The following is a 23,203-nucleotide window of genomic DNA, read 5'->3' on the forward strand; positions in this document are numbered from 1 at the left end:
AGGTGTGTACCTGAAAAAAATTGTTAAAAATTCTATCCTAGCAACATTAGCATGCATCAAGGACGACAATATGATTGAGGTATATACCTACAAAATGCTAACTGTAACGTGTGTTAAGTACCAATATATATTACTCTGTACCTGAAAAAAATTGTTAAAAATTCTAGCCTAGCAACATTAGCATGCATCAAGGACTAAAATATGATTGAGGTATGTACCTACAAAATGCTAACTGTAACGTGTGTTAAGTACCAATACATATTACTCAGGTGTGTACCTGAAAAAAATTGTTAAAAATTCTATCCTAGCAACATTAGCATGCATCAAGGACGACAATATGATTAAGGTATATACCTACAAAATGCTAACTGTAACGTGTGTTAAGTACCAATACATATTACTCAGGTGTATACCTGAAAAAAATTGTTAAAAATTCTATACTAGCAACATTAGCATGCATCAAGGACGACAATATGATTAAGGTACATACCAAAAAAATGCTAACTGTAACGTGTGTTAAGTACCAATACATATTACTCACAGGTGTGTACCTGAAAAAATTGTTTAAAATTCTAGCCTAGCAACATTAGCATGCATCAAGGACTAAAATATGATTGAGGTATATACCTACAAAATGCTAACTGTAACGTGTGTTAAGTACCAATATATATTACTCTGTACCTGAAAAAATTTTAAAAATTCTAGCCTAGCAACATTAGCATGCATCAAGGACTAAAATATGATTGAGGTATATACCTACAAAATGCTAACTGTAACGTGTGTTAAGTACCAATATATATTACTCTGTACCTGAAAAAATTTTAAAAATTCTAGCCTAGCAACATTAGCATGCATCAAGGACTAAAATATGATTGAGGTATATACCTACAAAATGCTAACTGTAACGTGTGTTAAGTAGCAATATATATTACACAGGTGTGTACCTGAAAAAAATTTTTAAAAATTCTATCCTAGCAACATTAGCATGCATCAAGGACGACAATATGATTGAGGTATATACCTACAAAATGCTAACTGTAACGTGTGTTAAGTACCAATATATATTACTCTGTACCTGAAAAAAATTGTTAAAAATTCTAGCCTAGCAACATTAGCATGCATCAAGGACTAAAATATGATTGAGGTATATACCTACAAAATGCTAACTGTAACGTGTGTTAAGTACCAATACATATTACTCAGGTGTGTACCTGAAAAAAATTGTTAAAAATTCTATCCTAGCAACATTAGCATGCATCAAGGACGACAATATGATTAAGGTATATACCTACAAAATGCTAACTGTAACGTGTGTTAAGTACCAATACATATTACTCAGGTGTATACCTGAAAAAAATTGTTAAAAATTCTATACTAGCAACATTAGCATGCATCAAGGACGACAATATGATTAAGGTATATACCGAAAAAATGCTAACTGTAACGTGTGTTAAGTACCAATACATATTACTCACAGGTGTGTACCTGAAAAAATTGTTTAAAATTCTAGCCTAGCAACATTAGCATGCATCAAGGACTAAAATATGATTGAGGTATATACCTACAAAATGCTAACTGTAACGTGTGTTAAGTACCAATATATATTACTCTGTACCTGAAAAAATTTTAAAAATTCTAGCCTAGCAACATTAGTATGCATCAAGGACTAAAATATGATTGAGGTATATACCTACAAAATGCTAACTGTAACGTGTGTTAAGTAGCAATATATATTACTCAGGTGTGTACCTGAAAAAAATTGTTAAAAATTCTATCCTAGCAACATTAGCATGCATCAAGGACGACAATATGATTAAGGTATATACCTAAAAAATGCTAACTGTAACGTGTGTTAAGTACCAATAGATATTACTCACAGGTATGTACCTGAAAAAATTGTTAAAAATTCTAGCCTAGCAACATTAGCATGCATCAAGGACTAAAATATGATTGAGGTATATACCTACAAAATGCTAACCATAACGTGTGTTGAGTACCAATATATATTACTCAGAGGTGTGTACCTGAAACATTTTTTAAAATTCTAGCCTAGCAACATTAGCATGCATCAAGGACTAAAATATGATTGAGGTATATACCTTCAAAATGCTAACTGTAGCGTGTGTTAAGTACCAATATATATTACTCAGGTGTGTACCTGAAAAAAAAAAACGTGTAACCTGAAACATTTTTTAAAATTCTAGCCTAGCAACATTAGCATGCATCAAGGACTAAAATATGATTGAGGTATATACCTTCAAAATGCTAACTGTAACGTGTGTCAAGTACCAATATATATTACTCTGTACCTGAAAAAAATTGTTAAAAATTCTAGCCTAGCAACATTAGCATGCATCAAGGACGAAAATATGATTAAGGTATATACCTTCAAAATGCTAACTGTAGCGTGTGTTAAGTACCAATATATATTACTCAGGTGTGTACCTGAAAAAAAAAAAAAATTAAAATTCTAGCCTAGCAACATTAGCATGCATCAAGGACAAAAATATGATTGGAGGTATATACCTACAAAATTAGCTTCAAAAAAAACAAAGCAAACATACTAACGTAAGGATGCAAACAGGTATTATTTGTCAAGTAAAAACACGCTACATAGCTACCCAAGCTATTCGCCGTATCTTTGTTAGCTTCATAACCCGACTTTCGCCGGCTTTGCTTTCACGCTGGAAATGAAAAAAATCTCACCAAATCGTGTTATCCTAAAGCGCTCACCACCATGAATGGAGCAGTTAAGGCAGCACATTCTCGCCGTGTTTTGAACTTGCTGAAAAAAACACTAAACGTAAGCACAGAGTCTTCCATGTAAAGATACTATCCAGATTGCAGAAATACCCACAATGCAATGAGTTTCCACGTCACACGTTTGAGCTCTATGCAACGTACAACCACATTGCCCTACCCGGTTACTGTGCCTTAACTCTTGACACCTCAGCATCACAGTCCGCAACTTCCACATTGCTGCACTGCCCTCAGTCTCCTCTTGGATAAAATTCTGATTTTGTCTGGTTCAACCCCCAAAACGAGGCGGTACTGTTCAGGGCTACAGAGTACAGTTGAGGCAACATACTTTTTGACAATGTTTAATCAATGACAAGCTCTTACATTCATTTGACCATTGAATTTTAGACATTTTCCAATCAATATTCAACAACGCAAACCCAACGTTGGAACATGCTCTTTGACAACGTTTAATCAATGTCAGGCTGAGATGTTAATTTGACCATTGAAGTTTGGTCATTTTCCAACCAATATTTTACAACGCAAACAACGTTGAAAAAACATGCTGTTTGACAACGTTTAATCAATGTCTGTATCTGACATTGATTTGACCATTGAAATTGAGTCATTTCCCAACCAATTTTCAACAACGCAAACACAATATTAAAACACGCCCTTTGATGACGTTGAATCAATGTGTGGTTCTGACATTGAAATTTAGCCATTTTCCCATCCCATTGAAGTTTGGTCATTTTCCAACCAATATTTTACAACGCAAAAAACATTGAAACAACATGCTCTTTGACGACGTTTAATCAATGTCTGCTTCTGACAGAAAGGTAGTCATTTTTCAACCAATATTCAACGACGCAAACAACGTTGAAAAAACATGCTGTTTGACAACGTTTAATCAATGTCAGGCTGAGGTGTTAATTTGACCATTGAAGTTTGATCATTTTCCAATCTATATTCAACAACACAAACAACGTTGAAAAAAACATGCTGTTTGACAACGTTTAATCAATGTCTGGTTCTGACGTAGAAATGTTGTCATTTCCCAACCAATATTCAACAACGCAAGCACAACATGCTCTTTGACCACATTTAATCAAGGTCTGCTTCTGACATTGATTTGACCATTGAAATTGAGTCATTTCCCAACCAATGTTCAACAAGGCAGACCCGACGTTTGGAACAACATGCTCTTTGACGACGTTTAATCAATGTCTGGTTCTGACATAGAAATTTTGTCATTTCCCAACCAATATTCAACAACGCAAGCACAACATGCTCTTTGACCACATTTAATCAAGGTCTGCTTCTGACATTGATTTGACCATTGAAATTGAGTCATTTCCCAACCAATGTTCAACAAAGCAGACCCGACGTTTGGAACAACATGCTCTTTGACGACGTATAATCAATGTCTGGTTCTGACATTGAAATGTTGTCATTTCCCCAAACAATGCTTACTTGCTTATGGTTGTCCATCGAGTCCGATGACGACATCAAACAATAGTCAAAGCAAGCACAACATGCTCTTTGACGACGTATAATCAATGTCTGGTTCTGACATTGAAATTTTGTCATTTCCCCAAACAATAGTCAACAAGGCAAGCACAACGTTGGAACAACATAGTCTTTGACGACGTTTAATCAATGTCTGGTTCTGACATTTGATTTGACCATTGAAGTTTAGTCATTTCCCAAACAATATTCAACAACGCACACACAACTTTGGAACAACATGCTCTTTGACAACGTTTAATCAATGTCAGGCTGAGATGTTAATTTGACCATTGAAGTTTGGTCATTTTCCAATCTATATTCAACAACGCAAACAACGTTGAAAAAAACATGCTGTTTGAAAACGTTTAATCAAGGTCTGCTTCTGACATTGAAATTTTGTCATTTCCCAACCAATATTCAACAACGCAAGCACAACATGCTCTTTGACCACATTTAATCAAGGTCTGCTTCTGACATTGATTTGACCATTGAAATTGAGTCATTTCCCAACCAATGTTCAACAAGGCAGACCCGACGTTTGGAACAACATGCTCTTTGACGACGTTTAATCAATGTCTGGTTCTGACATAGAAATTTTATCATTTCCCAACCAATATTCAACAACGCAAGCACAACATGCTCTTTGACCACATTTAATCAAGGTCTGCTTCTGACATTGATTTGACCATTGAAATTGAGTCATTTCCCAACCAATGTTCAACAAAAGCAGACCCGACGTTTGGAACAACATGCTCTTTGACGACGTATAATCAATGTCTGGTTCTGACATTGAAATGTTGTCATTTCCCCAAACAATGCTTACTTGCTTATGGTTGTCCATCGAGTCCGATGACGACATCAAACAATAGTCAAAGCAAGCACAACATGCTCTTTGACGACGTATAATCAATGTCTGGTTCTGACATTGAAATTTTGTAATTTCCCCAAACAATAGTCAACAAGGCAAGCACAACGTTGGAACAACATAGTCTTTGACGACGTTTAATCAATGTCTGGTTCTGACATTTGATTTGACCATTGAAGTTTAGTCATTTCCCAAACAATATTCAACAACGCACACACAACTTTGGAACAACATGCTCTTTGACAACGTTTAATCAATGTCAGGCTGAGATGTTAATTTGACCATTGAAGTTTGGTCATTTTCCAATCTATATTCAACAACGCAAACAACGTTGAAAAAAACATGCTGTTTGAAAACGTTTAATCAAGGTCTGCTTCTGACATTGAAATTTTGTCATTTCCCAACCAATATTCAACAACGCAAGCACAAAATGCTCTTTGACCACATTTAATCAAGGTCTGCTTCTGACATTGATTTGACCATTGAAATTGAGTCATTTCCCAACCAATGTTCAACAAGGCAGACCCGACGTTTGGAACAACATGCTCTTTGACGACGTATAATCAATGTCTGCTTCTGACATTGAAATTTTGTCATTTCCCAAACAATAGTCAACAAAGCAAGCACAACATGCTCTTTGACGACGTATAATCAATGTCTGGTTCTGACATTGAAATTTTGTCATTTCCCAAACAATAGTCAACAAGGCAAGCCCAACGTTGGAACAACATAGTCTTTGACGACGTTTAATCAATGTCTGGTTCTGACATTTGATTTGACCATTGAAGTTTAGTTATTTCCCAAACAATATTCAACAACGCACACACAACTTTGGAACAACATGCTCTTTGGCGACGTTTAATCAATGTCAGGCTCAGATGTCAATTTGACCATTGAAGTTTGGTCATTTTCCAACCAATCTTCTACAACGCAAACAACGTTGAAAAAAACATGCTGTTTGACAACGTTTAATCAATGTCTGGTTCTCACATAGAAATTTTGTCATTTCCCAACCAATATTCAACAACGCAAGCACAACATGCTCTTTGACCACATTTAATCAAGGTCTGCTTCTGACATTGATTTGACCATTGAAATTGAGTCATTTCCCAACCAATGTTCAACAAGGCAGACCCGACGTTTGGAACAACATGCTCTTTGACGACGTATAATCAATGTCTGCTTCTGACATTGAAATTTTGTCATTTCCCCAAACAATGCTTACTTGCTTATGGTTGTCCATCGAGTCCGATGACGACATCAAACAATAGTCAAAGCAAGCACAACATGCTCTTTGACGACGTATAATCAATGTCTGGTTCTGACATTGAAATTTTGTCATTTCCCAAACAATAGTCAACAAGGCAAGCACAACGTTGGAACAACATAGTCTTTGACGACGTTTAATCAATGTCTGGTTCTGACATTTGATTTGACCATTGAAGTTTAGTCATTTCCCAAACAATATTCAACAACGCACACACAACTTTGGAACAACATGCTTTTTGACGACGTTTAATCAATGTCAGGCTCAGATGTCAATTTGACCATTGAAGTTTGGTCATTTTCCAATCTATATTCAACAACGCAAACAACGTTGAAAAAAACATGCTGTTTGAAAACGTTTAATCAATGTCTGCTTCTGACATTGATTTGACCATTGAAATAGAGTCAGTTCCCAATCTATATTCAACAACTCAAACACGATGAAACAACATGCTGTTTGACGACGTTTAATCAATGTCTGGTTCTGACATTTAATTTGACCATTGAAAGGTAGTCCTTTTCCAAACAATATTCAACAACATGCTCTTTGACGGCGCTTCATCAATGTCTGGTTGAGACGTTAATTGGACCATTTGAATTTTGTCATTTTCAAACCAATATTCAACAACGCAAACACAACATGCTCTTTAACGATGTTTAATCAACGTCTGGTTCTGACATTTGATTTGACCATTGAAATTTAATCAATTCCCAACAAATTTTCAATAACATGCTCTTTGACAAGGTTTCCTTAATGTCTGGTTCTGACATTTGATTTGCCCATTGAAGTTTAGTCCTTTCCCAACCAATATTCAACAGCACAAACACAATGTTGAAACATGCTCTTTGACAACGTTTAATCAATGTCTGGTTCTGACATTGATTTGACCATTAAATTTAGTAATTTCCCAAACAAATATTCAACAACATGCTCTTTGACAACTTTTAATCAAGGTCAGGTTGAAGTTTGATCATTTCCCAACCAATATTCAACAATGAAAACACAACATGCTCTTAGACGACGTGAAATCAATGTCTGGTTCTGACATTTGATTTGACCATTGAAATTTAATCAATTCCCAACAAATATTCAACAACATGCTCTTTGACAAGGTTTCCTTAATGTCTGGTTCTGACATTTGATTTGCCCATTGAAGTTTAGTCCTTTCCCAACCAATATTCAACAGCACAAACACAATGTTGAAACATGCTCTTTGACAACATTTAATCAATGTCTGGTTCTGACATTGATTTGACCATTATCCATCCATCCATCATCTTCCGCTTATCCAAGGTCGGGTCGCGGGGGCAGCAGCCTAAGCAGGGAAGCCCAGACTTCCCTCTCTCCAGCCACTTCGTCTAGCTCTTCCCGGGGGATCCCGAGGCGTTCCCAGGCCAGCCGGGAGACAGTCTTCCCAACGTGATTTGACCATTAAATTTAGTAATTTCCCAAACCAATATTCAACAACGTAGAAACAACATGCTCTTTGACAACGTTTAATCAAGGTCAGGTTGAAGTTTGGTCATTTCCCAACCAATATTCAACAATGAAAACACAACATGTAATCAATGTCGGGTTCTGACATCGAAATGTAGTCATTTCCCCAAACAATATTCAAAAACGTAGAAACAACATGCTCTTTGACGTCAGGTTGAAGTTTGCTCATTTCCCAACTAAAAACCTGGATCAAACCTTAGACATCAATGTCGTTGCGATTTACCGATACAACTATTTTGCAAGGTTGTTTTAAAGTCGGGCTTCACGGTGGCAGCGGGGTTAGTGAGTCTGCCTCACAATACGAAGGTCGTGAGTAGTCATGGTTCAATCCCGGGCTCTGGATCTTTCTGTGTGGAGTTTGCATGTTCTCCCAGGGTACTCCGGCTTCCTCCCACCTCCAAAGACATACACCTGGGAATAGGTTGATTGGCAACACTAAGTGGTCCCTAGTGTGTGAATGTTGTCTGTGTTGGCCCTGCGATTAGGTGGCGACTTGTCCGGGGTGTAAACCGCCTTCCGGCTGATTGTAGCTGAGAGAGGCACCAGCACCCCCCGCAACTCCAAAGGGAATAAGCGGTAGGAAATTAATGTATGGATGGATGTTTTAAAGTGTTTTAAAGGCCATGTATGCGTAACTGACGCCATACCAATGTCTGGTGCCTGCTGGGTAATGGTTGATCTAGCAAGACTGGACACATGACCATGTAAAGCCTCGTTAAAAAAATGTTTTAAAAAAATAAGGAAATGTCAGCGGTTTACTGCAAACTCCAGTTAAAGGATAAGAGTTGAGCTGGGTCACGACCCAGAGAGTCAGCAGAATGAAGCAGCAAGAAGGAGAAGGGATTGTTTGAGGGGAGGAGGGGGGGGGCCGAAATGTCACAATCCTGGGGGCCGTCAGGAAATGTAAAGCGGCGCACATCTGGAGGAAATCAGGCGGTGAGTCAGTCGACGAGATGTGGCGTAACTGCGCCGAGCGACGCAAAGAAAAGGCAAGAAACAACAGAGTTCCAGACTGAGACCCGGCCAAGTGACACATGGCGGCCAATGTGGCAAACAGGAGGAAGGAGCCATTAAAAAACCTTGCCCCAATAAGTTTGTCAACCCCGCTGCTGCTCACTGCTCCCCTCATTAACTCAACTCAATACATTCATAGGTGGAAAGCGCACGCACACACATTCACGTATTTGTTTGGAAAAGTGCCACAAGAAGAGTACTGACCGTGTTTTCGGGGGCTCCGGTGTCACGCACGAAGACAGAAAAAAAGACAGCGGGAATGAAGCGAGCATCGAGCGGCCAGTCAGATGTTTTCCGCTCAAGTGGAGCTCAGGGAGGCTCCGAGTGCCGCAAACTCGCAGTTTAACTCTTCCGCCGCCTGCCTGGGCGCCGCGGCTGGAGGAAGAGGGCGGTCTCACGCGTGGAGGGTCGTCACTCGGTGCGTGGATAGGACGTGTGCGTGGGTCATCTCCGCTTTTATTACTTCGCGGCTGCTTTTTTTTTTTTTTTTTTTTTATGAAGAATATTCACGTTGGCTGCAGCGCCCTCTGGCGCCGCAAGTGGTACTTACAGGTGCACGGTACTCTTTTTTTTATTTTTATTTATTTTTTATTTTTCCCAACGTTATTTATAAAATATATTTATTGCATTTTTTAATATAGCTGAACTAAACCATTAAAGAAATTATTGAGGTTAAATCCATGTCTTTTGACGAAATCTTTTCTTTTTTTTGGACACTTAATTTATCTTACCAAATTTCAATATTGTGAACTATATTATGCTGACAATTTCAATGAATAAAAATGTGTTTTTTTTTTTATTCAATGTGTAAAAATTCAGCGTTGAAATTTTTTTTTTATAAATATTCGTTGCTTCACAATTTAAGACTCATTTCCGGTAAGCATTCGAGCCAGCCTCAGTATCAGCCAATGAGGTGGCAAGTGGGGAGTCACGTGACTCCGGTACTTGCAAAGTACACGCTGCACACATCCATCTATCCATTTACTACCGCTTGTCCCTTTTGCCAGCATAATAAACATTTCTGAGAACTTTAAATCTTCTCTGTTAGAACAATGAAGTTATTTGTTTTTTGTTGATACATAATAATGTATTTTTACCTATATTTAAAACACTTACAGGTAAACAGTATTCTTTCCAGCGTCAAATGTTTAAATATTATGTTTATAAAAATGATGTTCTTGTAGTGTGTGTTGTATTTTTTTTTCGCACATATCTGAAATAAACCATTCAAAAAGTCTTATTACGAAAGTTGTTTTTATTTTGTAACACCTAATTAATGTTCTTGAATTTTATGCGTTAAAATAGTGTGAACTAAAATTATATGGCGATTTAATTGAATAAAAATGTGTGAGAAAAAGTTGTGTTTTAAAATCCAGTATGTAGAAATTCGGCTTAAAAAAAAAAAATCAGTGCAGAAATATTCAAAACTTAAGACTCACTTCCGGTACGTATCGGGTCGGTCTCAGAAGCAGCCAATGAGGTGTCAAGTGGGAAGTCACGTGACCTGGTACTTTCAAAGCAGCAACAAGCGTGACACGCTGCAAACAGACCAACATATTAAACCTTTCTGAGACCTTTAAATATTCTCTCTTACAGATTAATTAAGTTATTTGTTGTTCATTTATATATAATTATTGTTGTTTATTATTTGACGTCAATCAATCAATCAATCAATCAATATAGCCCTAAATCACAATTGTCTCAAAAGGCTGCACAAGCCACAACGACATCCTGGGTTCAGTGCCCACTCAAGGGCAAGGAAAAACTCACAACCCAGTGGGATGTCAATGTGAATGACTATGAGAAACCTTGGAGAGGACTGCAGATGTGGGTGACCCCCGCAATGGACGTTGAGTGGGTCTAGCATAATAGTGTGAGAGTCCAGTCCATAGTGGATCTAACATAATAGTGTGAGAGTCCAGTCCATAGTGGATTTAACATAATAGTGTGAGAGTCCAGTCCATAGTGGATCTAACATAATAGTGTGAGAGTCCAGTCCATAGTGGATCTAACATAATAGTGTGAGAGTCCAGTCCATAGTGGATTTAACATAATAGTGTGAGAGTCCAGTCCATAGAGGATCTAACATAATAGTGTGAGAGTCCAGTCCATAGTGGATCTAACATAATAGTGTGAGAGTCCAGTCCATAGTGGATCTAACATAATAGTGTGAGAGTCCAGTCCATAGTGGATCTAACATAATAGTGAGAGTCCAGTCCATAGTGGATCTAACATAATAGTGAGAGTCTAGTCCATAGTGGATCTAACATAATAGTGTGAGAGTCCAGTCCATAGTGGATTTAACATAATAGTGTGAGAGTCCAGTCCATAGTGGATCTAACATAATAGTGTGAGAGTCCAGTCCATAGTGGATCTAACATAATAGTGTGAGAGTCCAGTCCATAGTGGATCTAACATAATAGTGTGAGAGTCCAGTCCATAGTGGATCTAACATGATAGTGAGAGTCCAGTCCATAGTGGATCTAACATAATAGTGTGAGAGTCCAGTCCATAGTGGGTCTAACATAATAGTGTGAGAGTCCAGTCCATAGTGGATCTAACATAATAGTGAGAGTCCAGTCCATAGTGGATCTAACATAATAGTGTGAGAGTCCAGTCCATAGTGGATTTAACATAATAGTGTGAGAGTCCAGTCCATAGTGGATCTAACATAATAGTGTGAGAGTCCAGTCCATAATGGATCTAGCATAATAGTGTGAGAGTCCAGTCCATAGTGGATCTAACATAATAGTGTGAGAGTCCAGTCCGTAGTGGATCTAACATAATAGTGTGAGAGTCCAGTCCATAGTGGATCTAACATAACAGTGAGTCTTCTTCTAGTTGACGTCAATGACATAGTGACACACTTTGAAGTGGAAAACGGAGCTAGACGTTGCCAGCGTCATGGTGACGACTTTGTCCTGGTCCGACGGGACTTTCACTTCTGCAAAAAAGTCGGACAGCCGAGCCGAAAAGGAACATTAGCACATTTGTTCAAGTCAAAGTTTACGTAGCAATGATTGCCACACACACACACACACACACACACTTGGTGTGGTGAAATGTGTTCTCTGCATTTGACCCAACCCCTTGTTCACCCCCTGGGAGGTGAGGGGAGCAGTGAGCAGCAGCGGCGGGCACGCCCGAGAATCATTTTTGGTGATTTAACCCCCAATTCCAAGCCTTGATGCTGAGTGCCAAGCATGGAGGAAATGGCTCCCATTTTATCATCTTTGGTATGACTCCCAACCTCCCCATCTCAGGGCAGACACTCCAACCACTGAGGAGTGTGTACTGCACACTCCACACCGACAGGGGGCGACGTCTCCCCTAATGGACACCAAGTTTAGCACTTGCGCTGCCGCCGTAACGTGTTTGGCGAGGAGCCGGCGGCTGGTGTTGTTCTTCGAGAAAAAAAAAAACTGCGCTGATTTGATGTTTCCGACGGTTTTGATGAGACGTAGAAAAGGACAGAGGAAGGACGTCCTTCCTGGCCTGGCATCCTGCCTTCTTGCTGACAGCAGCTGTTTTTTTTTTTTTGTTGTTGTTCTTTTTAAACCTGTTGCTCTTTCCAAAAGCAATAGAATGACTAAACCATGCAAGAGTTTGCCGATTGATTATTTCTATTTGCTGCCCGATCGGGTGCGGCATTGTTGCACCCGCCCCCCGATGCCGGTTTTCTCCCGTTGGCGAAGTGCAATGTGTGTGACATGCTTTATCAGTATCAAGCACAAAACATACTCCCTGTACAAAAAAGCCAAAAGCGGTAAATAAAATGAGATATAAAAAGAAATCATTTTATTCAATTGAATAGACTGCAAAGACAATATATTTCATGTTCAAACTGACAAACTTTGTTACTTTTTGCAAATAATCATGAACTTTACTGTTTACATATTACCACAAAGTTGTCAGAGGGGCATTTTTACCAGTGTGTTACATGGCCTTTCCTTTGAACAACACTCAGTAAAGGTTTGGGAACTGAAGAGACACCTTTTTGAAGTGGAATTCTTTCCCATTCTTGCTTGATGTACAGCTTAAGTTGTTCAACAGTCTCCTGCCTCATATTTTAGCCTTCTTATTGCACCAGGTTTGGACTACAGGCAGGCCAGAATAGTACCCGCACTCTTTTACTACAAAGCAACGCTGTTGTAACACCTGGCTTGGCATTGTCTTGCTGAAATAAATAATAAATAGGTTGTACTTGTATAGCGCTTTTCTACCTTCAAGGTACTCAAAGCGCTTTGACACTACTTCCACATTTACCCATTCACACACACATTCACACACTGATGGAGGGAGCTGCCATGCAAGGCGCCAACCAGCACCCATCAGGAGCAAGGGTGAAGTGTCTTGCTCAGGACACAACGGACGTGACGAGGTTCGTACTAGGTGGGATTTGAACCAGGGACCCTCGGGCTGCGCACGGCCACTCTCCCACTGCGCCACGCCGTCCCAATAAGCAGGGGCGTCCATGTTAACAACATATGTTGCTCCAAAAGCTGTATGTACCTTTCAGCATTAATGGTACCTTCACAGATGTGTAAGTTACCCATGCCTTGGCCACTAATACACCCCCATACTATCACACATGCTGCCTTTTACACTTTACCACCTAGAAAAATCCGGATGGTTCTTTTCCTCTTTGTTCCAGAGGACACGACGTCCACAGTTTCCAAAAACAATTTGAAATGTGGACTCGACAAACCACAGAACACTTTTCCACTTCGCATCAGTCCATCTTAGATGAGTGCGGGCCCAGCGAAGCCGGCGGCGTTTCTGGGTGTTGTTGATAAATGGCTTTGGCTTTGCATAGTAGAGTTTTAACTTGCACTTACAGATGTAACGACCAACTGTAGTTACTGACCGTGGTTTTCTGACGTGTTCCTGAACCCATGTGGTGATATCCTTTACACGCGGATGTCGCTTTTTGATGCGGTACTGCCTGAGGGATCGATTTTTGAGGATTCTCTGAACTCTTTGATGATGTTACGGAGCGGAGATGGTGAAATCCCTAAATTCCTTGCAATAGCTGCTTGAGAAATGTTGTTCTTTAACAATTTGCTCAGGCATTTGTTGACAAAGTGGTGACCCTCGCCCCGTCCTTGTTGGTGAATGAGTGAGCATTTCATGGAAGCTGCCTTTATACCCAATCATGGCACCCACCTGTTCCCAATTAGCCTGGTCACCTAGTGGATGTTCCAAATAATAATAATGGCCATTTTAATACAAAACCCTAAACAAGTCCAAAAAACAATTTGAAATGTGGACTCATCAGACCAAAGAACTATCAGTGAAGCTGGTGGCGTTTCTGGGTGTTGTTGATAAATGGCTTTGGCTTTGCGTGGTAAAATTTGAACATGTACTTACTTACTTATTTGCGACAAACAGTAGTTACTGACAGTGGTTTTCTGACGTGTTCCTGAGCCCATGTGGTGATATCCTTTACACGCTGATGTCGCTTTTTGATGCGGTACCGCCTGAGGGATCGATTTCTCTAGATTCTCTGAACCTTTTGATGATATTACGGAGCGTAGATGGTGAAATCCCTAAATTGTGGTTAATTTGATTGTCAGACCAAAGAACTATCAGTGAAGCCGGTGGCGTTTCTGGGTGTTGTTGATAAATGGCTTTGGCTCTGCGTGGTAAAATTTGAACATGCACTTACTTACTTATTTGCGACAAACAGTAGTTACTGACATTGGTTTTCTGATGTGTTCCTGAGCCCATGTGGTGATATCCTTTACACGCCGATGTCGCTTTTTGATGCGGGACTGCCTGAGGGATCGATTTTTGAGGATTCTCTGAACTCTTTGATGATGTTACGGAGCGGAGATGGTGAAATCCCTAAATTCCTTGCAAAAGCTGCTTGAGAAATGTTGTTCTTCAACAATTTGCTCAGGCATTTGTGGACAAAGTGGTGACCCTCGCCCCGTCCTTGTTGGTGAATGAGTGAGCATTTCATGGAAGCTGCTTTTATACCCAATCATGGGACCCACCTGTTCCCAATTAGCCTGATCACCTGTGGGATGTTCCAAATAATAATAATGGCCATTTTAATACAAAACCTTAAACCAGTCTAAAAAACAATTTCAAATGTGGACTTGTCAGACCAAAGAACTCTCAATGAAGCCGGTGGCGTTTCTGGGTGTTGTTGATAAATGGCTTTGGCTTTGCGTGGTAAAATTTGAACATGCACTTACTTACTTATTTGCGACAAACAGTAGTTACTGACATTGGTTTTCTGATGTGTTCCGGAGCCCATGTGGTGATATCCTTTACACGCCGATGTCGCTTTTTGACGCGGTACCGCCTGAGGGATCGATTTTTGAAGATTCTCTGAACTTTTTGATGATATTACGGAGCGGAGATGGTGAAATCCCTAAATTCCTTGCAACAGCTGCTTGAGAAATGTCGTTCTTCAACAATTTGCTCAGCCTGTTCACCTGTGGGATGTTCCAAAATAAGTATTTGATGAGCATTCCTCAACTTTCTCACTCTTTTTTGCCACTTGTGCCAGCTTTTTTGAAACATGTTGCAGGCATTAAATTGCAAATGAGCTAATATTTGCAAAAAAATAAAGTTTTCCAGTTCAAACGTGAAATATCTTGTCTTTGCAGTCTATTCAATTGAATATAAGTTGAAAAGGATTTGCAAATCATTGATTTCTGTTTTTATTTAGCTTTTACACAACGTGGGTTTTGTATTTGGTCAATAACGCTGAGTCTGATGTTAATAAGGATACAATGTTAGGCATTAAAATGTTCTCGACCAGGGGTGCCCATTACGTCGATCGCGAGCTACCAGTCGACCGCGGGGGGTGTGTCAGTCGATCTCCAGCCAGGCTTTTAAAAAAAATAGACCTAAAAATTAGTGATCATCAATCTTCACCAAGACGTCACTTAAATGACATTCACGGTACCGGAGGGTCTTGTGAGATGACACTGGCTGCTGCAAGATCATTATTATTAAAATATGACCGAGGAAGGCGAGAAACACTTTTTATTTCAACAGACTCTCGCGCCGTACCTTCCGTCAAAACTCTAAAGGCCGACTGCACATTTCCTATCTTCACAATAAAAGCCCTGCTTCATGCTGCCTGTGCTAACTAAATACAGAGTCTCGGAAAACTGGCGTGCACAAGCGATCCCTCAGAAAGCTGGCGTGCACATCACTTGTGCACGCCAGCTTTCTGAGACTCTTATTTTGTTAGCGCAGGCAGCATGAAGCAGGGCTTTTATTGTGAAGATAGGAAATGTGCAGTCGGCCTTTAGAGTTTTGACGGAAGGGACGGCGCGAAAGTCTGTTGAAATAAAAAGTGTTTCTCGCCTTCCTCTCTGTCATTTTTTCATAATAATGAACTGGCAGCAGCCAGCGTCATCTCACAAGACCCTCGGGTGCCGTGAATGTCAATCAAGCAAGCTACGGAATTTGCCGCCAATGTTTTTCTTGTAAAGTGTATGGAAGCTGGATGAATTAGATGCCAAAAACCAACCACTTTCATGTGGTATTGTACAGAAAGGACAACTTTTTCTCTCCTCCATTTGAAAATGTGGGCGTTATCATCATTACTGTCTGATTCCAATCAATGCAAGTCATCAGAATCAGGTAATACACCAACTTATATTCTTGTCTTTGTGAAAGAAAGACATCTATATGTGTTACACATGCTTGTATTATCATTAAACACATTTAACTTGTTTACAAAAATGTCTCTTTCATAAATAAATAGATATAAATGATATATATAAATGAGGTAGATCCCCTCGAGTTGGTCAATTGAAAAGTAGCTCGCCTGCAGAAAAAGTGTAGGCACCCCTGTTCTAGACTATGGTGGCAGCAGACAGTGGGGGAGGAAATAATTTTCTAATACAAATTAATCACAAAAACGGTGAAAGCATTTTTTTTTTTTTGGTTCTCCAATGACGTGTAAATCTGGTAAATTACTTCCATTCCAGTCGTGATTCATCCTTTCTCCTAAAGTGACGCCCTGGTTCAACTCCCTCGGACCGTGACACCAGTCAGCGTGACCCCCTTTGACGGGAAGTGGCGCTTTTTCTATTTGTACGCCAAGAATGAAGACTTCTTGCGGCGTTCACCGTCGTCTTCTTTCAAAGACGGAGGCCGATCGAGGACTCCAGCTGGTTGTAATCCGTAGTCAAAGTAAAAATATGTGTTTCTAAAAATGATGGTGTGGAGAGGCGGAGCCGGCGATCGAGCAGCGGGGCAGGGCGCGCTGGAGCCTGGCCCAAGATGGCGGCGAAGAGGGGGAGAATGCGGCCGAGCGGAGAGGCGGAGCGTGCCGGGAGCGACGCCGCAGTCAAGTGCAGGTGCGTGGATCGCGCACCGGTACACAATTAACATTTCTCCTCCCGCTGTATAAAAGGGGAGAAGGAACAGAGAACGAGGCAGAAGGAGGAGTAGAGCCCGCAGCAACAACCGAGGAGCTAGAGCAACGAAGAGTAGACAACGACGACAGCGGCAGCTGAAAAGCAACCGAGGAGCGAGCAGTGGCGAAGGAGCTGAAAAGTGTCCCGACCGTAGACAAGCTTGTTATTGAAAAATAAACAAGAGTCAAACCTGCTCAAGCGAGATGTCCTTCCTAGATGGTCCTGGGAACCCGCACGACAGCAAGCGACTGTCACAGATGGTTTCCAACATTTTTTAGAAAATTCCAAGTCCGAACCTCCATCGCGTGCGACGTTAATTAGAGCAAACTATCCCCACCAAGTCAAAGTATGCACAGGCTTTTATGATATTTTTAATACAAAAAAAAATGCTAAAACACCTTGTTACGAATATTTAAAGACAAAACTTTGTCAGCTTGTCATTATAGGTGAATAATTACTAATTATTAGTTAGAACATCTCCGCTTTTTCTCATTACATTACATTTTTTTGTTGCTCTTTTTCTTACATTTTCCACCCTGTAAAAACAGAAATATAAAAACAATAAAGCTGCAAGCAGCGATGGACGGAGCTGACTTTTGCTGGTGTTTCCTGCCTTTACCCATTCAACATATCTTTACCTGCACATTACCTACCTTCTCTGCATCCTGGGGTCACACTGGTGTTTCTTTCTTTCACCCATACACGCTGGTGCTTCCTGCCATCACCCAGACAACATATCTATACGTGCACGTTACCTACCTTCTCTGTATCCTGGAGTCAAACTGGTGCCTCCTTCTTTCACCCAGTCAACATATCTTTACCCGCACAGTACCTACCTTCTCTGCATTGGTGCGTCCTGTTTTTAAGCAGCCATCTTGAGACGGCAGCACTACAGCAGCATCAGCGCAGGGGTTCTTTGAAGGCTTGTAAAATCAAAACCGGAGCAATTAGAAAAACTCTTTGTGCAACTTTTAATCAGAAGTGTTCACCTCTCTCCTGTGCGAGTTTGAAGCCGACACAACAAACGCACTCAGAGGAGATAATGTTTGAAAAAAGGTGATGGGTTTTTACAAAACTTTTGTATTGAAGGGGTAATTGCCAACTTCCCGTTGATTTTTGCTGAAGAATGTCAATTAATGAAATGTAGGTCTAAGTGAGACCTACATAGAGGTTTTTGTTTCATGTCTCTATGACATTCTTACTGGAAGTTACAAGCAGTTTTGTCCGTGTTTTCTTCCTAGAAGCAGTTTTGTCTGTGTTTTATTCCCAGGGGGCGCTAGAGCGCAATTTTAGAGTTTTGAGTCGTTGTTTTTTTTTTATATCGCAATTTTTGCCAGTCATGATGTGTGTGTCCAGTTTGGTGAGTTTTGAAGCATTTTAAGGGGGTCAAATTACAGCTCAAAGATGCAAAAATTCATTTTTTTAGGAAACTTTTGTTTTGAAGGGGTGTTTGCCAACTTCCTGTTGATAGACACTTACGTCATATGTTGCCTACATTATAAGACTTATATACGTTTGTTGGGTCCAGGTACCAAAATATTGGTATTGGGACAACCCTATACCATACCATACCATACCATACCATACCATACCATACCACATCACAAGTTGACTCTGAGTTATTGGGGGAAAACTCGACCTCAAAACATTGCCATTTTTTTATGCAACTTTTTGGACATTTAGGCATTCTTGGCCGCAGCTATCACACACACAACAAGAAAAAAACAGCAAAATCTTGGAGGGACTGAAAATGAACAAACTGTATTCGGCCGCGGGGGCTTCACACTGCCCCCACCGAGCCCCCCCCACAAAAAAACAGGAAGTCTTTCTAGTCAGGAGAAACATTGGCCAAGCACCTTGCCAGCTTCCTGAGCCAGCTTGGAGGAAACTGCAGAAGCTCACAAAAGTTGTCGCATCAGCACATACTTGGGAAGCCCCTAGAACCAGCTCCGATACTGGGAAAGAGGTAAGAGATCACACACTCCCCTACTCTTAGCCCACATTTCTAGCAACACACTATAAACTTTTGCGCCTCCATTTGTGTGAGTTTCAAACGTGATAGTCGCACGTCTTCATGCACACCGAGTGTAAAAGTGTCCTCTGCCAGAAATGCTCCGTCAGCACAAAAGGTCACATGACACAGCAGTGGGTGTATTGGGCAAGAGTCAGTGTGGGTGGGAGATGTTACAGTGAGGTCTGTCTCCCTCTGGTGGTCATACGCGGAGATGCATATTGTTGTTAGAATAATTATGGATATATTATCCTCATAACTTTATGCTTAAGGGCCGATACTATAAAGTATTGTCAATTTGTGCTGAAGTGCTATTTCTGTATTTGTGCAGAGTTAGTAATCCAAGACATTGCTAGCCTCGTTTATCGGTGTTTTGTCCAGACTCGGCCTGCTGACTGCCAAGGCCGAACATTGGGTACCGGGACCAGACAAAGCAGAGACTGGGCCTGTGCCACCATGTTGGTCTCTGTCGGAACAAGCAAATATTTGCTTTGCCCGACGGGAAAACCTGCAAAGTTTATAGTACATTATGCAAGACCTGAAACACCACTTTGTGTGTTGCCTGCAATCATACTTGCCAACCTTGAGACACAAGAATTAAGGAAATATTCAAATATATATATATATATATATATATATATATATATATATATATATATCGCGGTAATTCACTGATATTCATGTAACGATCTGTCACTTACTTTCTGATAGTTTTTCGTGTTTTGTACTTTGTTTCCTGTTCAGTGCTCTTATTTTGTCATACTTCCTGTTTACTCCGCTGAGCACTGTTTTTGTCACACTCGCCGTTGATTGGCAGCGGTCCTCAGCTGCGGTCAATCAACATAGGTCTATTTATGTTTCACTCGAGCACTCCTCAGTGCTCGAAGTTAAACCTATGTTGGGAACATCTCCATGCAAGACTGCTTTCTGTTTATATCTTTTACTTTGATGAAATTAAAATCATCTTACCTGCTTTCTGCTCTCCTGGATTTTTGCATACTTGAGGTCACACAACTGCAGCCATGCGACATCCCAACAGTAACTTCGAGCCAGAAAATTGTGACCTCGCGAGAATCCCTGTCGGCAATCCTCAGCCGACGTTCTGGACCGCACAATTCCTGGAGGACTTGAAGGCCAGGTTTGTGCGGTCCCAGCCTACAGACGCGGACCCTCTCCCCGCGGCAACGCCACCGGCTTCGGCTCTCCGACCGGCGCGTCCCCCGCCGCCATCTTTCCTCTCGGCTCAACGGCTGGCTACGGCTCTCCGACCAGCACGTCCGCCACTTCCTGCATGCCTCGCGGCTCCCGCGGCAACGCTACCGGCTACGGCTCTCCGACCGGCGCGTCCTCCGCCGCCATCCTTCCTCTCGGCAACGCTGCCGGCTACGGCTCACCGACCGGCGCGCCCGCCTCCTCCTTCACGTCTCGCGGCTCCTGCGGCTCCGTCGCCGACTGCGGCTCTCCGACCGGCACGTCCGCCGCCGCCATCCTTCCCGTCGTCTGCTGAGCTGCTTCTCCCTGCTCCTACGCAGCTTCCAGCGGCTGCTCCCCGGCTGCTCCTTTTGCCAGCTCCCGCTCTCTTTTTTGGTTCGCCGAGAGCTCCTGTGGAGCCCACAGTGAGGTCGCTTTTGTCCTCCTGCTGGGACTCGGCACGGGACGTGTCTTCGTCCCTCCTCCTGGTCCCCTCCCGCCCGTCCCTGGTTTTCGCACCGGGGGACTCCGACGAGCAGGCACGTTTTCCCGCATGTGTGAACGGTGTCTGGCAGCCACCTAGTGGAGGGGGGCCCACTATACACTGCGGTGCAGCCAGGCACACACCGCTGTCATCCCCGCCAGCGTCTCCTTCCACGGAGACATCTACGTCCCTGGCGGGCTTTCGCCTAGCCCCAACGCCGGCTCCACGCCTAGCCCCAACGCCGGCTCCACGCCTAGCCCCAACGCCGGCTCCACGCCGAGCCCCAACGCCGGCTCCACGCCGAGCCCCAACGCCGGCTCCACGCCGAGCCCCAACGCCGGCTCCACGCCGAGCCCCAACGCCGCCAAGAGCAGCACCACGCCGGGCTTCGTCACCGCCGGCATCCGCTATTCCCCGGCCAGCATTTGCTGCTCCTCGCCCGGCGTCATCTGCCGCTTTCACGCCGCCGATGACATCTGCAACAATCACGCCTCCGATGACGCCTGCCGCTTCAACACCGCCGATGACGTCTGTTGCTTCCACGCCGTTGATGACGTCTGCCGCTTTCACGCCGCCGATGACGTCTGCCGCTTTCACGCCGCCGATGACGTCTGCCGCTTTCACGCCGCCGATGACGTCTGCCGCTTTCACGCCGCCGATGACGTCTGCCGCTTTCACGCCGCCGATGACGTCTGCCGCTTTCACGCCGCCGATGACGTCTGCCGCTTTCACGCCGCCGATGACGTCTGCCGCTTTCACGCCGCCGATGACGTCTGCCGCTTCCACGCCGCCGATGACGTCTGCCGCTTCCACGCCGCCGATGACGTCTGCCGCTTCCACGCCGCCGATGACGTCTGCCGCTTCCACGCCGCCGATGACGTCTGCCGCTTCCACGCCGCCGATGACGTCTGCCGCTTCCACGCCGCCGATGACGTCTGCCGCTTCCACGCCGTTGATGACGTCTGCCGCTTCCACGCCGGCACCAACATCGGCTCCTCAGCCGCCTCCTGCAGAGGTATCTGTTTTGGCTGCAGCCCCCGCCGCTTTGTCTGCTGTCTCCGGGCCTGCTTCAGCGCGCCCGCCTCCACGTCAGCCGCGGATGTGGCCGTGCCCTGGGCGTCCTCCTCGCGGGATGCACTCGTCTCTTTTTCGGCCAATGATGTGGCTGTTCCGTGGCCGCCCGCCCCGCCAGTTCCAGCGGCGCTCTACGCGCCGTCGCCACCTGACTTTCCCTCGCTGGCTGCGGGGACACGAGGTTTGGCGACCTTCCACCAAATCCTCCTTCCATCCTCCCTTACTTTGTGGACATTTTTTTCCATTTTTCTTTTCCAGGGAACATCTGGTATCTGTTCCTTGAGGGGGAGGTCCTGTAACGATCTGTCACTTACTTTCTGATAGTTTTTCGTGTTTTGTACTTTGTTTCCTGTTCAGTGCTCTTATTTTGTCATACTTCCTGTTTACTCCGCTGAGCACTGTTTTTGTCACACTCGCCGTTGATTGGCAGCGGTCCTCAGCTGCGGTCAATCAACATAGGTCTATTTATGTTTCACTCGAGCACTCCTCAGTGCTCGAAGTTAAACCTATGTTGGGAACATCTCCATGCAAGACTGCTTTCTGTTTATATCTTTTACTTTGATGAAATTAAAATCATCTTACCTGCTTTCTGCTCTCCTGGATTTTTGCATACTTGAGGTCACACAACTGCAGCCATGCGACATCCCAACAATTCAAGTATTATTATTCCACTATAGAGTGGACTCTCTCACTATTATGTTAGATCCACCATGGACTGGACTCCCACACTATTATGTTAGATCCACTATGGACTGGACTCTCACTATTATATTAGATCCACTATGGACTGGACTCTCACACTATTATGTTAGATCCACTACGGACTGGACTCTCTCACTATTATATTAGATCCACTATGGACTGGACTCTCACACTATTATGTTAGATCCACTATGGACTGGACTCTCACATTATTATTTTAGATCCACTATGGACTGGACTCTCTCACTATTGTGTTAGATCCACTATGGACTGGATTCTCACTATTATGTTAGATCCACTATGGACTGGACTCTCACACTATTTTGTTAGATCCACTATGGACTGGACTCTCACTATTATGTTAAATCCACTATGGACTGGACTCTCACACTATTATGTTAGATCCAATATGGACTGGACTCACACTATTATGTTAGATCCACCATGGACTGGACTCTCA

The 23,203-nt window shown here is 42.6% G+C and overlaps 1 protein-coding gene across 3 annotated transcripts in view; it reads right to left on the reverse strand.

Moving 5' to 3' along the window:
• Positions 1-9,354, reverse strand: part of dab2 (DAB adaptor protein 2) — a 56,585-nt gene extending 47,231 nt beyond the window's left edge. For 2 of the 3 annotated variants that reach the window (XM_061907788.1, XM_061907787.1), the window contains exon 1: positions 9,096-9,354. The gene's annotated coding sequence lies outside the window, so the exon portion shown is untranslated. The remainder of the gene's footprint in view (positions 1-9,095) is intronic. The other variant, XM_061907789.1, reaches the window with a different exon arrangement.
• Positions 9,355-23,203: the final 13,849 nt, after the last annotated feature.

The sequence above is a fragment of the Nerophis ophidion genome, linkage group LG08, assembly GCF_033978795.1.
Source record: "Nerophis ophidion isolate RoL-2023_Sa linkage group LG08, RoL_Noph_v1.0, whole genome shotgun sequence".
Classification (NCBI taxonomy): domain Eukaryota; kingdom Metazoa; phylum Chordata; class Actinopteri; order Syngnathiformes; family Syngnathidae; genus Nerophis; species Nerophis ophidion.